The following is a 14,993-nucleotide window of genomic DNA, read 5'->3' on the forward strand; positions in this document are numbered from 1 at the left end:
GAAATGACGCGTATGACGAGTATTTCTCCAGTTGCAAAAATCTACCAGACGGACTCAGGGATAACTCGGCCTCGCTTTGCTTGACAGCGGGATGAGTTGTATTGGTTGTCCCTCTATTGTACAACGTTGTACTATGCATGTGGGAGCGGCCTGTATAAACTACATTGTAGCGTTCTGGTTACTCGTAGTAATGGTCCGAGTTGTTACAACGCGCGCATCAAAAACCTCTTTGGCGCGCATGCAAAATTAGTGTGCGCCTCTCAAGCACCTCTAAAAACAATCAAAGACGTTTGATAAACAACAACAAAAACTTCAAAGACCGCGCGTCTCAGCAACTGAGGTGATGTGCGTATACTGCGATATAGGCTTGAGGACCGCGCACTGTCCATTTGTTTTGTACAGGATTAGCACGCACTTTCCTGTCTGCTCATCAAGGCCTCGTTTGGTACCCGTAGTATAGAGTACTGATGAACATGGCGATCACGAACTGTGTGTAAATTGTCTGAAATAGGGTCGAGTTTTCCCTGAAACCGAGTTAGTCTGGAGCCTTCTGGAATAAAAGTCGGTCTACCGACTTTTATTATTTTTCTCAAAATACTCCAAAACGACTCATCATTCCGGCAAACCGCGTCAGCCAGGTAAGTTTCTTTGTAGACTCTTTCGATATATTGCAAGCAAATATGAAATGGTGCCAGACGGGTTCTCAGGCCCTTACCAGAACTTTGTTTTCACTTTAAGTGCATGCTTGTATTACAGAAGGTTCGTAAGTCCATTGAGAGCCCTCGTGATTTAAGTCCGTGGAACCAAAAAATGATACTTTCTGGCGGATTCCCTAACACCGTCGGGATTCATCGTTGCAGAATTCAAAATGGCGCCTTGATCTCTGCGGAAATCTTTTGCGTGCGTGCGATGCGCTGCTTGAGTGTTGGTGTAGCAGCACGGTCGACAGCGCGACCTTTTGAAAGGGCATTCAGATCATGTGACCTCCCGGATATTGGAAATGGCCTGGCGTGAAAGACGATGTACCGTTCGTGAACCGTTCACACATGCTGCATATAACCATCATTTTAGGTAAGTTATTAAATCTAAATTTCAATATTCATAGCATAGATATGAAGTCTCATTATCATTTTATTCGTCAGATTAGTTTGAAGTGACAAAAAAATGATCTAAAAGTATCAAAATTCAATCCGACCGCATGCGATCGTTGGACCCTCTTCGTGTTTGGAGCTTCGCTGGTACAGCCCTGTCGCGCGGTGTCTGTAGCATTTTTGCAACTTTTGAAATTCTCAAAGGTGGATTATAAACTATTTCATATGAAAGAAAAATATGTCATTAGCATATATTTCAAATTTCATGGCAAAATAATTATTCTATCTCGAGAAATTCAACTTTCAAATCACTGCAATATTACAACTTTTTTTTTTGACGAGCACGCACGAAAATGTGTCCAAATCATGTTTGCAAACAAGACCGGTAAGTAGCATTCGCGTGCAGATCGCCAGCGACCGGTTAATGAGCGTACAGCGGATTGCTAAAACGCGTAACCAGCGCAGAAGCCACTCCCCCTCGTGTCGTCATAATACATGTTGTGCGTACGTATAAAGCGCTCAGCGTTGTGAATGAATACGTAGCGCATGCATTCCGGCCCAGCCAACGCATCGGCGGACGAGCTACCGCTAGCAATAAATAGCGAGCGTGCATTTGAGTGTTTTGTACTACCTACACACTGTACACACACGCTATATGCGCTACACTACGTACGTGTGTACACACTTTCACAGCTGGCTACTACTGAATGCGACGACTACATAACACGTCGATGCTGTCGAGATCTATGGCAGTTCATGTGAAAATGTTATATGGCTATTTAGCCATGACTGCCACTTTACCACCATTCGTGGCTGAAGAGTATAGCTTCCAAAATCGTTGTTTGCCCTTTTTTGTCGATTGGAAGTTCAGTCGTAAAAATCGGTATTTGTACCTACCTTCCACCGCGGTACCGCTTCACAATTGACTTGCCTGATATGGTGCGTTGTGTAGCCTAGGCCTATCTGTTGTGCTGCATAAGATCGCGAGAAAGACTGTAACTCGTGCATCGTTAGTGCACTTTTCTATTGAAGTATTAAAAAAAAAATAAATATGACTCTACATGGTCATTCGTTTGGATTGCTAACTCATACACTGTAGGCCTGTTATGATCATTATCAATCCAGTAATAGTACATGTACTTTGACTACGTTGAAACTGATGCGCCAGGTGGTTTACGAGCGCGTTACATGCACATTGTGAATGCTGGGCAATCGTAACCCCATAGAACTCGGTGCTGTAGAACTATCGCAAGCGAAGCGACGTGACAGCTAGCTGGCTAGCTCAGTCTGTTTTCATCAGTGGCACGGGTGTGCGCGCGCGCACGTACTCGTATACGTACATTGTATGTAGCTACGTAGCTACCTTGCGACGGTAGACACACTGCTGACCTACACGTGTAGGTCCGTGAGATACACACCACAGAACTCTTGATACACACACACACACAGCGCGCGAGCTAGCTGCATGCGCACCATGTGGCGGCGAATGCGTGTAGATTTACATATGTATGAGCGTATTTGCTCGGACGTTACTATGGTTGTTGCATACGAAGCCACGCCTAGCACGTTCGCTGAGATCAAAAAGTTATGGCAAGGGGTATCTTCTAGGCAATATCCCCGGTCCAAGACGTGGAGCTAGCGAAAAACCGACCTCACCATCGGATTCAGCACATCCTAAACTACTCGCATGCCACACGCTGGTACAAGTAGCGAAGCAGACGCCGAGATATCGAGATAGGTGTGATTCTAACGACATTTACACCAATTTATCGTCGGAGTCATGTACCAGCGCTTTGAAAGATTATGGAGCAAAACTTCCTCTTTCATATGATACCAAATTTATTAGGATTCGATAGCGGCATGGACCGGGGATTTTGCAATAAATGCGATTTTTTAGCACAAAACGCGGGGTCAAAACAGCGTAGGCGCGCGACTCCATTGTGTTCTATGGGGCTTGCGTGTTGTAAGATAGGGGCGCGTTTTGTCCGAAGGTTGGCAGTGCGCGATCAGACACCCTAATTAGTATGTACTATACAGCGGCGACGGGGCTGTGTATAGTTACCAGACGCCCAAATTATAACTGTTCTACGGATAGCATCCGCGCACAAGGCCACACCAATCCCACCGTACAATAACTAGCAGCATGCAGTATGTATGACCAAGCGTTGTGGGACTGGACAGGTTGTGGGACCGGACGCGTACTGTAATGTAAGTGCGTCTGTAATGAAAATGACACACCCAGGAATAAAACCAACCCTGGGAATGAAATTCTCATGGATAGATCTACAAGATGCGACGCAAAAATGTAATTAACTGTCTCATAATTTCATAAAATATGATAATTCTTTCATTTTCTCACCTAAAAAACGTATTTTCTTGCTAATGTAGGCCGAAGGCCAGATGTAATTTATAGCATATAGTGACAATTTACAATAGGGCCTACCTCCCGCTGGCTGCGATGCGTGTCGTTCTCGCTGCCGGTATATCAGAAGTGAAAGTCTCACAAGGTGAACGAGTTATTTATACACACATGGGGGGTTGGACAACTCGACCGCGGGATAAGTCGTCCCTGGACAACTCGTCCCTACCCCTGGACAGCTCGACCGGGTCGAGTTGTCCAGGGGCGGGTTTGCGATTGGACAACTCGACCCAACTTCATTTGTGCCTGATTTTTACAGAATGAAACACATTTTTGTCATAATATTGACATAGGTTAGTGGAATGATGTATGAAAAAAATGTTTCATGGCATTTTAAAGGCAATTCCTTTTTATTTTCTGATGCTGCGAAGCAATATTTAACGGTATCTTCTCTGCTCTGAGAGTCTCGATGACGGAGCTTTTTCTTGTGACGAAAGCTTGCATGGTAAGGTGAAATTTGTTGAGAAATTTCCATTAAATGCTTAACACCAGCAATAAAATATGGTATTTTACATAGGTACATGTGTTTTCTATCCTTGGTGACATTTTCATGAGCAGAGGAATCATTTTAGTATGAAAAATGAAACAATTGTCTACAGTATGTCGAATCGTCTTCGTTCGTACTTGTTCGGTTTCCATATCGCGGGACGCGCGCCGCGCTGCTAGCTGCTGAGAGGCTGGCTCGGCTCGGCGTGGCGCTCGCCCACTCCTCCCCTGGCCACCGGACCCCCTCCCACGTGCACCGATACCAGCACAACTTGTGACGACAGCCTGTTTGGTAAGGTGAAATTTGTTGAGAAATTTCCTTTAGATGCGAATAACCAACAATAAAATATAGTGTTTCATATAAATACATGTATTTTCTATCCTTGGTGACATTTTTATGGGCAAATGAATCATTTCAGTAAGAAAAATGAAACAAATCCTATGTCGATTCGTCTTCGTTCGGTTTCCACACCGCGGCACGCTGCTCTCGAGAGTGGCGCACGCAACCACCGATACCGGCCCGCGGGCCCCCAGGGCTGTAGGGCTGGCAGTCGTGCAGCTCGATGGGTGGAGCGAGCTGTGTCGCTGCGTAGCTACGAAGTCGACCGTGATCTTTTCTTCGACATTTGAACTAAATTCCAGTCAATGAAACTATTTCATACCTTTATCTTAACTTTCAACGATGTTATACTGACTAAATGGTTTGAAAAGTGTCTGAAATTTCACCGGCACTGTATTGATTCGTAAATAAGTCATCGTCAACATGACAACCAGTCTTATCATGCAAGCCCAATCATTCTTCGCTCCGCACTACCACTGCCATACACTTCCCACGGGGATCCCTTCCCACAAGCAATGGAGAACCTGACTCCATATTGATACAGTAAGTTGTACTGTGGGGACCAGTACTGTACTGTCAATAAATAATGGAGGAAAAAACATAGTGACAACAAAAGGGAACAAAATTTTGACTCTTTTTCTTTTACTTTTTTTTTTTTTGGTGTGGTTGGTTTATTTCTGTTTTTGCCAAAAAAGGAGAGTTGCTCTGCATGTCCTGCATTTATTAAAAAAAAAAAAAAAAAAAGAAAGAAAGAAAAGGAAAAGAAAAGGGTGTACCGGTCCATGAGGTACTGGCTGTCTTAGCTTGTCTGGAAACTTCAAATGCATGTGTATTAATCCTCTATTTTTTTTCCCTATGCACTTCTCTCGGTCTTTGCTTAAACACTTGTAAGTTATATTTACCAGTAATTTCTGACAGTGCTTCTCTGAATTTGATGATACCTGAACTAATCCTTCTTAAGAAAAAAAGGGGGAATGAAAGGGGGGGGGGGCATCCCAGGCCTGCGTAGAACATCATTCTAATACCCTGGACAGAGTTGTGTCAGAAAAACAGAAATGTATAGTTCTTAATTTGATTTTGTTACCTATATACTCACTATACTCACACACACACACAAAAGGAGGGAAATGGCCGAAAAATGGGAACATTTTAGAAAAACAAAACAAAAATCATTAATCATGTATAATGTAAAGATTGCAAATGAATGTGATTTGACTACCTGACATCCAAAAGGAGATACATTTGTAGTTATAACTCACAGAAGTGGTACCGGTATTCAAAAACTATTTTAATCTGTAACTGGGGGATTTGAAGGGGAGATAGAGATACAAGAGAGAGAGCCTGGAAAGAGAGATGAGGTGGTGGTGGTGGTGGTGGGGAAGGTTGATACAATTTATTATGTTACCTTTCACAAAAAAAAAAAAATGTCCAACTGTAGCCCGTTTGTCCATTTACCTGACAAAACTATAAAGGGATCCTTGATATAGAATTGTGTTGACCATTGTGGATGAGACCATCAACAACAAAAAAATGCACAAGGAATCCATGATAAAACTATTTAGTAGATACTAGTAGTCCTTTGGAATGTTGTGGGTTGTTGTCGATGGAGGTGCACACTGATTTTGATTTTTCAGTAGGTCTACTCATCGCATTTATACACTGAATCTTTTCTTTTTCGATATTTTTGTATTTGTATTTGGTATTTTTGTATTATTTTGGTCTAAATATTAATTTTCCCGGTAAACTGTGCGCTTAGAAACATCCGTATTAAGCGCCTTATAAATGTACTGTATACTACTATTATTATTATTAAAACTGAAGATCAAAGTCATTGAAAAAAGGTGGAGGAAATGTCTCTGATTGTACGAGCCCTTTTGCATTAATCTGTCTGTGTTATGCATTTGTTTATTTACCCTGACCATAATGGTTTGCAGTGACGATTTGCTGCGTGAAGGGATCGAGTCATCATCAATTTAATCAGTGTCACCTAAAAAGTTTGGTGAATTCACCTTTATGCCATGATCATCGATTGCCAGTTTGTTATATACTATCAGCCCCATAGAAACACTTTCTTGCAATGAAATGAATGGGGTTAACACAGTTTTGTATGCTATGTTACCGTATAGAAATATCTAATTATGACCATAATTACAATTGTGTTGGCCATTGCTGATGACACCAACAACAAAAATGCGCAAGGAATCCATGGGGGGGGGGGGTCCCTTTTTGATGCACTGCTATTAACACCTTGCACCTGCAACTGAATATCCCAGCTGTGGAGTCCTGTTTGCATCAGCCAGAAGAAGAGAAAGACACATTTCCATCAGTGGGAGAAACTGCATTGCCATGGCAACAACAAATTGTAATATCTAGATACCTGTTGAGCTTCCCTAAGGAGCTGGGTTGGAAAAAAGCAGTCAAAATCACTATGACCCTTGGGCCTCTCCAACCAACTTAAGGAAGCACATCAGGGAGTAGTTGAACATAAAAGAAAAGAAACAGTACAATTTTGAATGAAGCGTGTACACCATTAGGATTATTCTACATATGGTACAAACTAAAAATATCATTGTGGCAAATGGGTATTCATTCCACCCCCTCCCGTAAAAAAAAAGAAAAAAATCCAGTGTACAAAAAGTATTATCAGAGTACATGTCAACAACAACAAATGTCCCCTCTAACTGCACTACTGACTAATAATGTAATTATTTGCACCCAAACCCTATCCCAAGGCCCAAAACCTCCGCCCCTCCCCTAAAAATAAAAATAAAAAAAAAATAAAAAATCACTGCAGACAGCAAAGTGTACGATGCCAGCAAGTATCATCACCATACCCCAAACCATCTTCGATACACAGTAAAAATAAAAATAATTTCAAAACTTAAACTTTATCATTTACATTACCCTGAGACTCCATGACCTAGCACTTTCTTTGAAAAATCCTCGTGTGGTATTACATACACCACTTTGCAATGTATATTATATATCTGGAGCCATAAATTCATAAATAATATTAGATAATGTGAGCATGAATTAAGGCATGAACATTAAAAAATATATATACAATTACTAATCAGATAATGTTACATATGTCTTACATATAGAATCTGAAACCCAGAGAAGAAATATAACTGTAACTTGACACATTTGGGTATTTCAAACAAAGTCAAGATACAGAGATTCTCATACACATGTACATTGTATGTATGTCATACCTGTGGTTATCAATACACTACATTAAAATGAACCTCTCAGCTGTTGAAGGAAAGATGAGAGAGAATCGATAACTGCCGAGTCCCTTACCGAGTCAGGTAATTTGTTCCAGAGTCTGGGAAACCTACGGGTGGGGGAGTACCTGTAGTTAAGTAACAGGCCTTTTTTTTTCTCCAAAATAATATCTTCGGCAAAGACCGAGAGAGAAGTGCGTAGAAAAAAAAAAAGAATAGAGGATTACAAATACATTTGAAGTTTTTAGACAAGCTAAGACAGCCAGTAGCAGTTCCTCATGATGTACACCCTGTTCTTTTCTTTTCTTTTCTTTTTTTTATGAATGCAGGACATGCAGAGCAACTCTCCTTTTTTTTTTGGCAAAAACAGACATAAAAAACCAACCACACAAAAAAGTAAAAGAAAAAGAGTGAACATTTTTATTTCCTTTGTTGTCACTATGTTTTTTTCCCCATTATTTGTCGACAGTACATTACTGGTCCCCACAGTACTGTATCAATATGGAGTCAGGTTCTCCATTACTTGTGGGAAGTGTATGGCAGTGGTAGTGCGGAGAATGATTGGGCTTGCATGATGAGACTGGTTGTCATGTTGATGATGACTTATTTACGAATCAATACAGTGCCGGTGAAATTTCAGACACTTTTCAAACCATTTAGTCAGTATAACATCGTTGAAAGTTAAGATAAAGGTATGAAATAGTTTCATTGACTGGAATTTAGTTCAAATGTCGAAGAAAAGATCACGGTCGACTTCGTAGCTACGCAGCGACACAGCTCGCTCCACCCATCGAGCTGCACGACTGCCAGCCCTACAGCCCGGGGGGCCCGCGGGCCGGTATCGGTGGTTGCGTGCGCCACTCTCGAGAGCAGCGTGCCGCGGTGTGGAAACCGAACGAAGACGAATCGACATAGGATTTGTTTCATTTTTCTTACTGAAATGATTAATTTGCCCATAAAAATGTCACCAAGGATAGAAAACACATGTATTTATATGAAACACTATATTTTATTGTTGGTTATTCGCATCTAAAGGAAATTTCTCAACAAATTTCACCTTACCAAACAGGCTGTCGTCACAAGTTGTGCTGGTATCGGTGCACGTGGGAGGGGGTCCGGTGGCCAGGAGTGGGCGAGCGCCACTCCGAGGCGAGCCAGCCTCTCAGCAGCTAGCAGCGCGGCGCGCGTCCCGCGATATGGAAACCGAACAAGTACGAACGAAGACGATTCGACATCTGTAGACAATTGTTTCATTTTTCATACTAAAATGATTCCTCTGCTCATGAAAATGTCACCAAGGATAGAAAACACATGTACCTATTTAAAATATCATATTTTATTGCTGGTGTTAAGCATTTAATGGAAATTTCTCAACAAATTTCACCTTACCATGCAAGCTTTCGTCACAAGAAAAAGCTCCGTCACTGAGACTCTCAGAGCAGAGAGGATACCGTTAAATATTGCTTCGCAGCATCAGAAAATAAAAAGGAATTGCCTTAAAATGCCATGAAACATTTTTTTCATACATCATTCCACTAACCTATGTCAATATTATGACAAAAATGTGTTTCATTCTGTAAAAATCAGGCACAAATAAAGTTGGGTCGAGTTGTCCAATCGCAAACCCGCCCCTGGACAACTCGACCCGGTCGAGCTGTCCAGGGGTAGGGACGAGTTGTCCAGGGACGACTTATCCCGCGGTCGAGTTGTCCAGGAACCACACACATGTCATTAGATTAGACCAGTTCGATCGAATGTTCGATAGCGTCGATCGATTGTATGGCGAGAATGAGGTAAAATATTTTTCGCGTGTCATGGCTCTTCATAATTTTGACCCACCCACGTATGTAAACACCGTGCACGCTCGCTCCCCATACCAAATTTCCCGTACAAAAACAAAGGCAGCGTGCCCAACTCTCCTCTTTGATACATTCGTACACTGGTACATGGAGTCACTTTGAAGGGGAAAATCCAACGATTTAGCAGGTTAATTCTCATGCCGTTTTCAGAGTATGTTGTCTAGCATATGAGGAGTCTATATCAAGTCTTTGAGGTAAAGAAGGGTGCATATTCTATGTAAAATAGGTAAGTTTTCACGCGCGAACTTAAGTGTCCGGAAACACAACCCCCCATCATACGCAGACGATTCCCATACAAACAGCATTCAACGTATCAATGTGCCATCACTCAATCAGTCATCCAGAACAATCCAGGTTCAAGCGGCTTTTCACTCCTGTTAACATAATACTACTCAAGCTACAGCCTCAGAATGAACATAAAACCTTACCAATGATATGACCTAGAAAATGCAGATTCTCAAATTCCAAAACTTCGATTGTGAAGAACACAGAAGGATGAGCTTTCCTTGCAATTATCTTCAATCTTCAGTTCCAAGGCGCGTGTAGGTCGGACGCCATTTCTAATACTACATTGTACTAGTATACTTATAATATGCAGCGTATACGTACGTACGGACGTGTACGTTGATGCGCAAGCTTTGTAGTACAAGCGCGTGACATACTGTACAGTTTCCGTGCGTGCGGATACATTTGACACGCTTTTATCAGCGCACGCCGAGGAGTGCTACGATTCCTGATCGGAATGGAGATCATGTGACGGCGCAGCGGCGTCTCGCCGCGAACGTGGGCACCAACGTTGTTGGGCATGAACGTTCGTATGACGTATTGAAGTACGTCGTACAGCCAGTGGCGTATCTAGGGAAAACGGCGCCCGGGGCGCGTTTTTTTTTTAAGACGGCACAGATTGGGGCATGGAGCGTGTTAAACCTATGGGAAAAACGTTGAGTTAGGGTTTTTGGTTATGGTTAGGGTTAGGGTTAGAGTTGGGGTTAGGGTTAGGGTTAGGGTTGGGGTTAGGGTTTGATGGTTAGGGTTAGGATTAGGATTAGGGTTAGGTTTAGGGATAGGGTCCCCGATAGATTTTTAGTTTCCCCAATCTGTGCCGTCTAAAAAAAAACACGCGCCCGGGGCAAGCACGAAAATTGCGCCCCTAATTTCTGAAAAAGTGTTCAACCCCAACACCATCCCGGTAGGGACTTTAAACAAAGTCCACATGATGCTTTTTCAAGCACTTAAAAGGGATCTTTTGAGGGTGATTTAAATGTAATGAATTTTGATAGATTTTGGCGAGCGAGCGCAGCGAGCGAGCCGAAAATTTTTGTATTTCAGCTTACAAAACATGGAATTCTTCTCATTTTTTGCTTACCAAATCTTACAATTCTAATCAAGATATAGTGACGGCCTTATACAGGATAACGATTTATACCAAAAAAAAACTGAGGACTTTAAAAAATACTCTAAATTAGTGCGCGCGAGTGAGCTGAAATTTGTATATGTCCTCGTCATCATCACGTATTGTTCATATCTTTTTTATATGAATTTTGGCGAGCGAGCGCAGCGAGCGAGCCGAAAATTTTTGTATTTCAGCTTACAAAACATGGAATTCTTGTCAATTTTTGCTTATTAAATCTCACAATTATACTGACGACCTTATAGGTAACGATTTATACCAACAAACTGAGGACTTGAAAAAATACTCTGAATTAGTACGAGCGAGTGAGCCGAAATTTGTATATTTCTGCGTCATCATTACGTTTTTTTCTTATCTTTTTTGATTTTTTTTGCGCCCCCCTCCTCCGTATGTTCGAAATCGTTGGCGTCCTCTTTTGATCCAATCGGCGATCGCTTCAGAACGAATGAAATTGCAGTCGCTGCTCCGTGTAACATTTTCCTGCTAAATATAAAATGACATGAATGAACACAATAGACATTATTATTTTGTCCGCGTCATCGTAACGTTTTGTTCTTATCTTCTTCTCTTTTTGTTTATACAAATTTTGGCGAGCGAGCGCAGCGAGCGAGCCGAAAATTTTTGTATTTCAGCTTACAAATCATGAAACTCTTGTCATTTTTTGCTTATTAAATCTTACACGGTGAATTCTAATCAAGATATAGTGACGGCCTTATAGATAACGATTTATACCAACAAACTGAGGACTTGAAAAAAATACTCTAAATTAGTACGAGAGAGTGAGCCGAAATTTGTATATTTCCGCGTCATCATTACGTTTTGTTGTTATCTTGTTTGATTCGGGGTTTTTTTGCGCCTCCCCCCCCCCCCCGTAATAACTATGTTCGAAACCGTTGGCGCCTTTTTATGATCCAATTGGCGATCGCTTCAGAACGAAAGAAATTGCAGCCGCTGCTCCGTGAAACATTTTGCCTGCTAAATATGAAATGACATGTGCACACAATAGACACTGTCATTTTGTCATCATCACGTTTTGTTCTTACCTTCTTTTTTATATAAATTTTGGCGAGCGAGTTCAGCAAGCGAGCCGAAAATTTTTGTATTTCAGCTCACAGAACATGGAATTTTTGTGTGAACACAATAAACATTGTCATTTTGTCCGCGTCATCATCATGTTTTGTTTTTATCTTGTTTGATTTGGTTTTCTGCCCCCCTCCCTCCCCCCCCCCCCACCATTTCCCTCCCCCCTTCCGGGCGAGTTTTTTTTTTTTTCCTTCTTCTTCTCCTTTTCTTTTTTTCTTCTTCTTCTTCGTTTTTTTTTCCTTTTTTTTTCTTCTTCTTCTTCGTTATTTTTTTCGTTTTTTTTGCGCCCCAAGGAGTGGCGCCCGGGGCACGTGCCCCCCTTGGCCCCCCCCCCCCCCCAGATACGCCACTGCGTACAGCACAGGCTGCGTCGTAGAGTAGCGGTCGAGTTGAAAATCCATAAAAGCTCATTAAATGGTGCGCCAACTGACAGACTGACAGTTATGCTCATTTTCCCTCTTGTAGTTACAAACGGAACATTTCTTTACTATAAATGATTTCGGTGCACCATAATATGCTTCGCCCAAAATCGTTCTTGATTCAAAAGCAGGAGACGTAGCCCTGTATGTTTAATATAGAAAAATGCGCTTCATCTGGACATATCTCATTGAATAAACGCAAGAAGAACAAAGAATCAAAGAAAAGCGGGGTTTTTGAAACAGGGGTCAGAGATTTTTTTTTTTTTTAATGATCATCCAAAACAGGCTATCATATCCTGTACAGGCTAAGGCCTTGAAGCCATGCAGGCAATTGCAGCTGAGAGCAGACACGGACCTTGTGTCATCAGTGATTATAGAAGATCAAGTTTTATTGCAAAATGTTTTGGATAAAACTCTTCTAAAAAAATGGCATATTGGACACTTCATGGTATACTATATGAAAAATTAAAATGCCGTTACTGTTTAGTACGACAGTTTCCAATCTGATGCACTCTACCTTATGTCACGAAGCAAGTGTGACATCACAAAACAATTCTGACGTCGCGCGCTGCTTCGTTCGGGCGGGCTACTAGTAATTAAAGGAGACCTCCGGATGATTTTCAAATTTTTATATTTGAACATATATAAATTAGTTATACTGGGTACAGAGTTTCAGGATTTATAATGATTGGGATGAAAAATAAGAATGTTTTCGAAGTTTATAACAAATTGCAATGAACAAGGATGATGACATGGCAGCCTCACCATAAGAATGCATGAGATGTGGCTCAAGGAAGCAGCAAAAAAGAAGAAGGCATGCATAGATTACACACAGGTGAGCTTGCAAGCATGCGGTATTGTAATGGAATGACACTGCTACATTTCTGAGATATGTGAGGCTCCTATGTCATCATCTTTGTTCAGTGTAATTTGTTTAAGGTTTTTGAAAGTACTGTTTCTCTGCTCAAGAACCACAATAAATTCTACAAATCTATACATGAAGCTGTTGATTTATGTACTACATGATGTGAAATTATGAAAATCGTCCGGAATGTCCCTTTAACTATTAAAGTAATTGTGACATCACAAAGCAATTATTGTGACATCGGACGCTGTATGAGGACATGCTTCCTTCGTACGGTCACTGTAAGATCCCACCAGCAACATCGCATCAATGCACCACACAACTTCTCGCGTCTTGTTCCCCTTGAATTAAAAAGCAAGTATAGAAACTGACTTTTTTTTTCTAAAAGAATGAGCTGTTGCTTACATCGAATCAGATTTATGGATTGTAATCCTCCGTAATAGTATAAACGTTGAGTATCATGAAATGACAGGTACAGTGTACAAATTTTCGATCCTAAGTATAAAACAAAGATATACCCCGCCTAACTTCGAGTTTCTGATTAAACAACTACTGTATGTGCCTCAGTGCCCCCGAATATATCACTTTGGGGCCGCGCCTCATCAAGCAGTGCCGAGTAAATATATAGGCCTACTATTTTGGAATCACCTCTGCCCATATTCAACCGGAAAACCTCAGGCAAAGTATTTTGTAGCCTAATGACGGCTGAAGAGTAAAAATTTAGGCTTTTAAAAGGTAAGTGAAAGAATGACCATAATCATGTTAGTAGCTTTCAGCCAATCATTTTTTTTTTTCTTAACCTGGATCCATAATCTTTATGGGCGAATTATGATGAAATACTCTTAGTGTACTAATTATAATATTGTACTCCACTTTTACTGCAAAGGGGGATTATAATATTCTAAATCTGATACGATGTGTGCAACGATTCATTCTTTTAGAAAAAAATGTTCAGTTTCTATACTTGCTTTTATTAATTTTCAAAATTTTGATAGCTATAAGCATGGCCGTATCATCGGCGGCGTGGGGGATTTTGGAAGTTCCCTTTTTCTTTATACTCGGATGTAAGATATTCATATAATGTGATCAGTAGATGAGAAAATCACTCAACAAGACAAGATTTAGATTATCTTTCTTGTGTCTGCTATTAAAAATTGTGGAATCAGTTACCTCTTCAGTTAAGGGAACTGTCATCTACAGAGTCATTCAAATCCAAACTTAAAACTTATCTGTTCCTTTCATACTGAGGACTGTAATTGCTGTATGTCATTAATATTGGATTAATATTGTATTTTTAATTGATATATGATGTATTCTTTATTTGGTATATATTTGCTTTTGTTTACCATTTTTTTCTTTGTTGAAATGTTTGAATATGTATATGCATGTAAATATATGATATTTTTTCATTTTTGAAGCGCCACGAGCACTGAAAAGTGGACCTGTGCGCTATACAAGTAGCCACTATTATTATTATTATTATTATTATTATTATTATTATTAGTTTCGCAATTTTAATTTGAGAATACCCCTGCTGTCACCGCTCCATTCACTGCTTTTCATTAACGCCGGTGAGCGTTGTCCATTCACCGTCGGTCAGAAAGATGCAGTAGAAATGCACCCCGTACCATATACCCTTTAAAGCCATCATAATTATTTACTGTAGTGTCTCTGAATAAGCCAGTTCGGAGTTCAAATGCCAAGTACAGTGCACTCCCGTTACAACGAACACGGTTATAACGAAATTTCGTTATAACGAAGTAAATCTTCTGGTCCCAAAATTATCACCATTA

At 40.9% G+C, this 14,993-nt stretch overlaps 1 protein-coding gene across 1 annotated transcript in view; it reads right to left on the reverse strand.

Annotated features, from left to right (window-relative positions):
• Positions 1 to 9,985, reverse strand: part of LOC140232649 (RNA-binding protein 39-like) — a 33,504-nt gene extending 23,519 nt beyond the window's left edge. The window contains exon 1 of the mRNA XM_072312750.1: positions 9,851 to 9,985. The gene's annotated coding sequence lies outside the window, so the exon portion shown is untranslated. The remainder of the gene's footprint in view (positions 1 to 9,850) is intronic.
• Positions 9,986 to 14,993: the final 5,008 nt, after the last annotated feature.

Source organism: Diadema setosum, chromosome 9, assembly GCF_964275005.1.
Source record: "Diadema setosum chromosome 9, eeDiaSeto1, whole genome shotgun sequence".
NCBI classification, from domain to species: domain Eukaryota; kingdom Metazoa; phylum Echinodermata; class Echinoidea; order Diadematoida; family Diadematidae; genus Diadema; species Diadema setosum.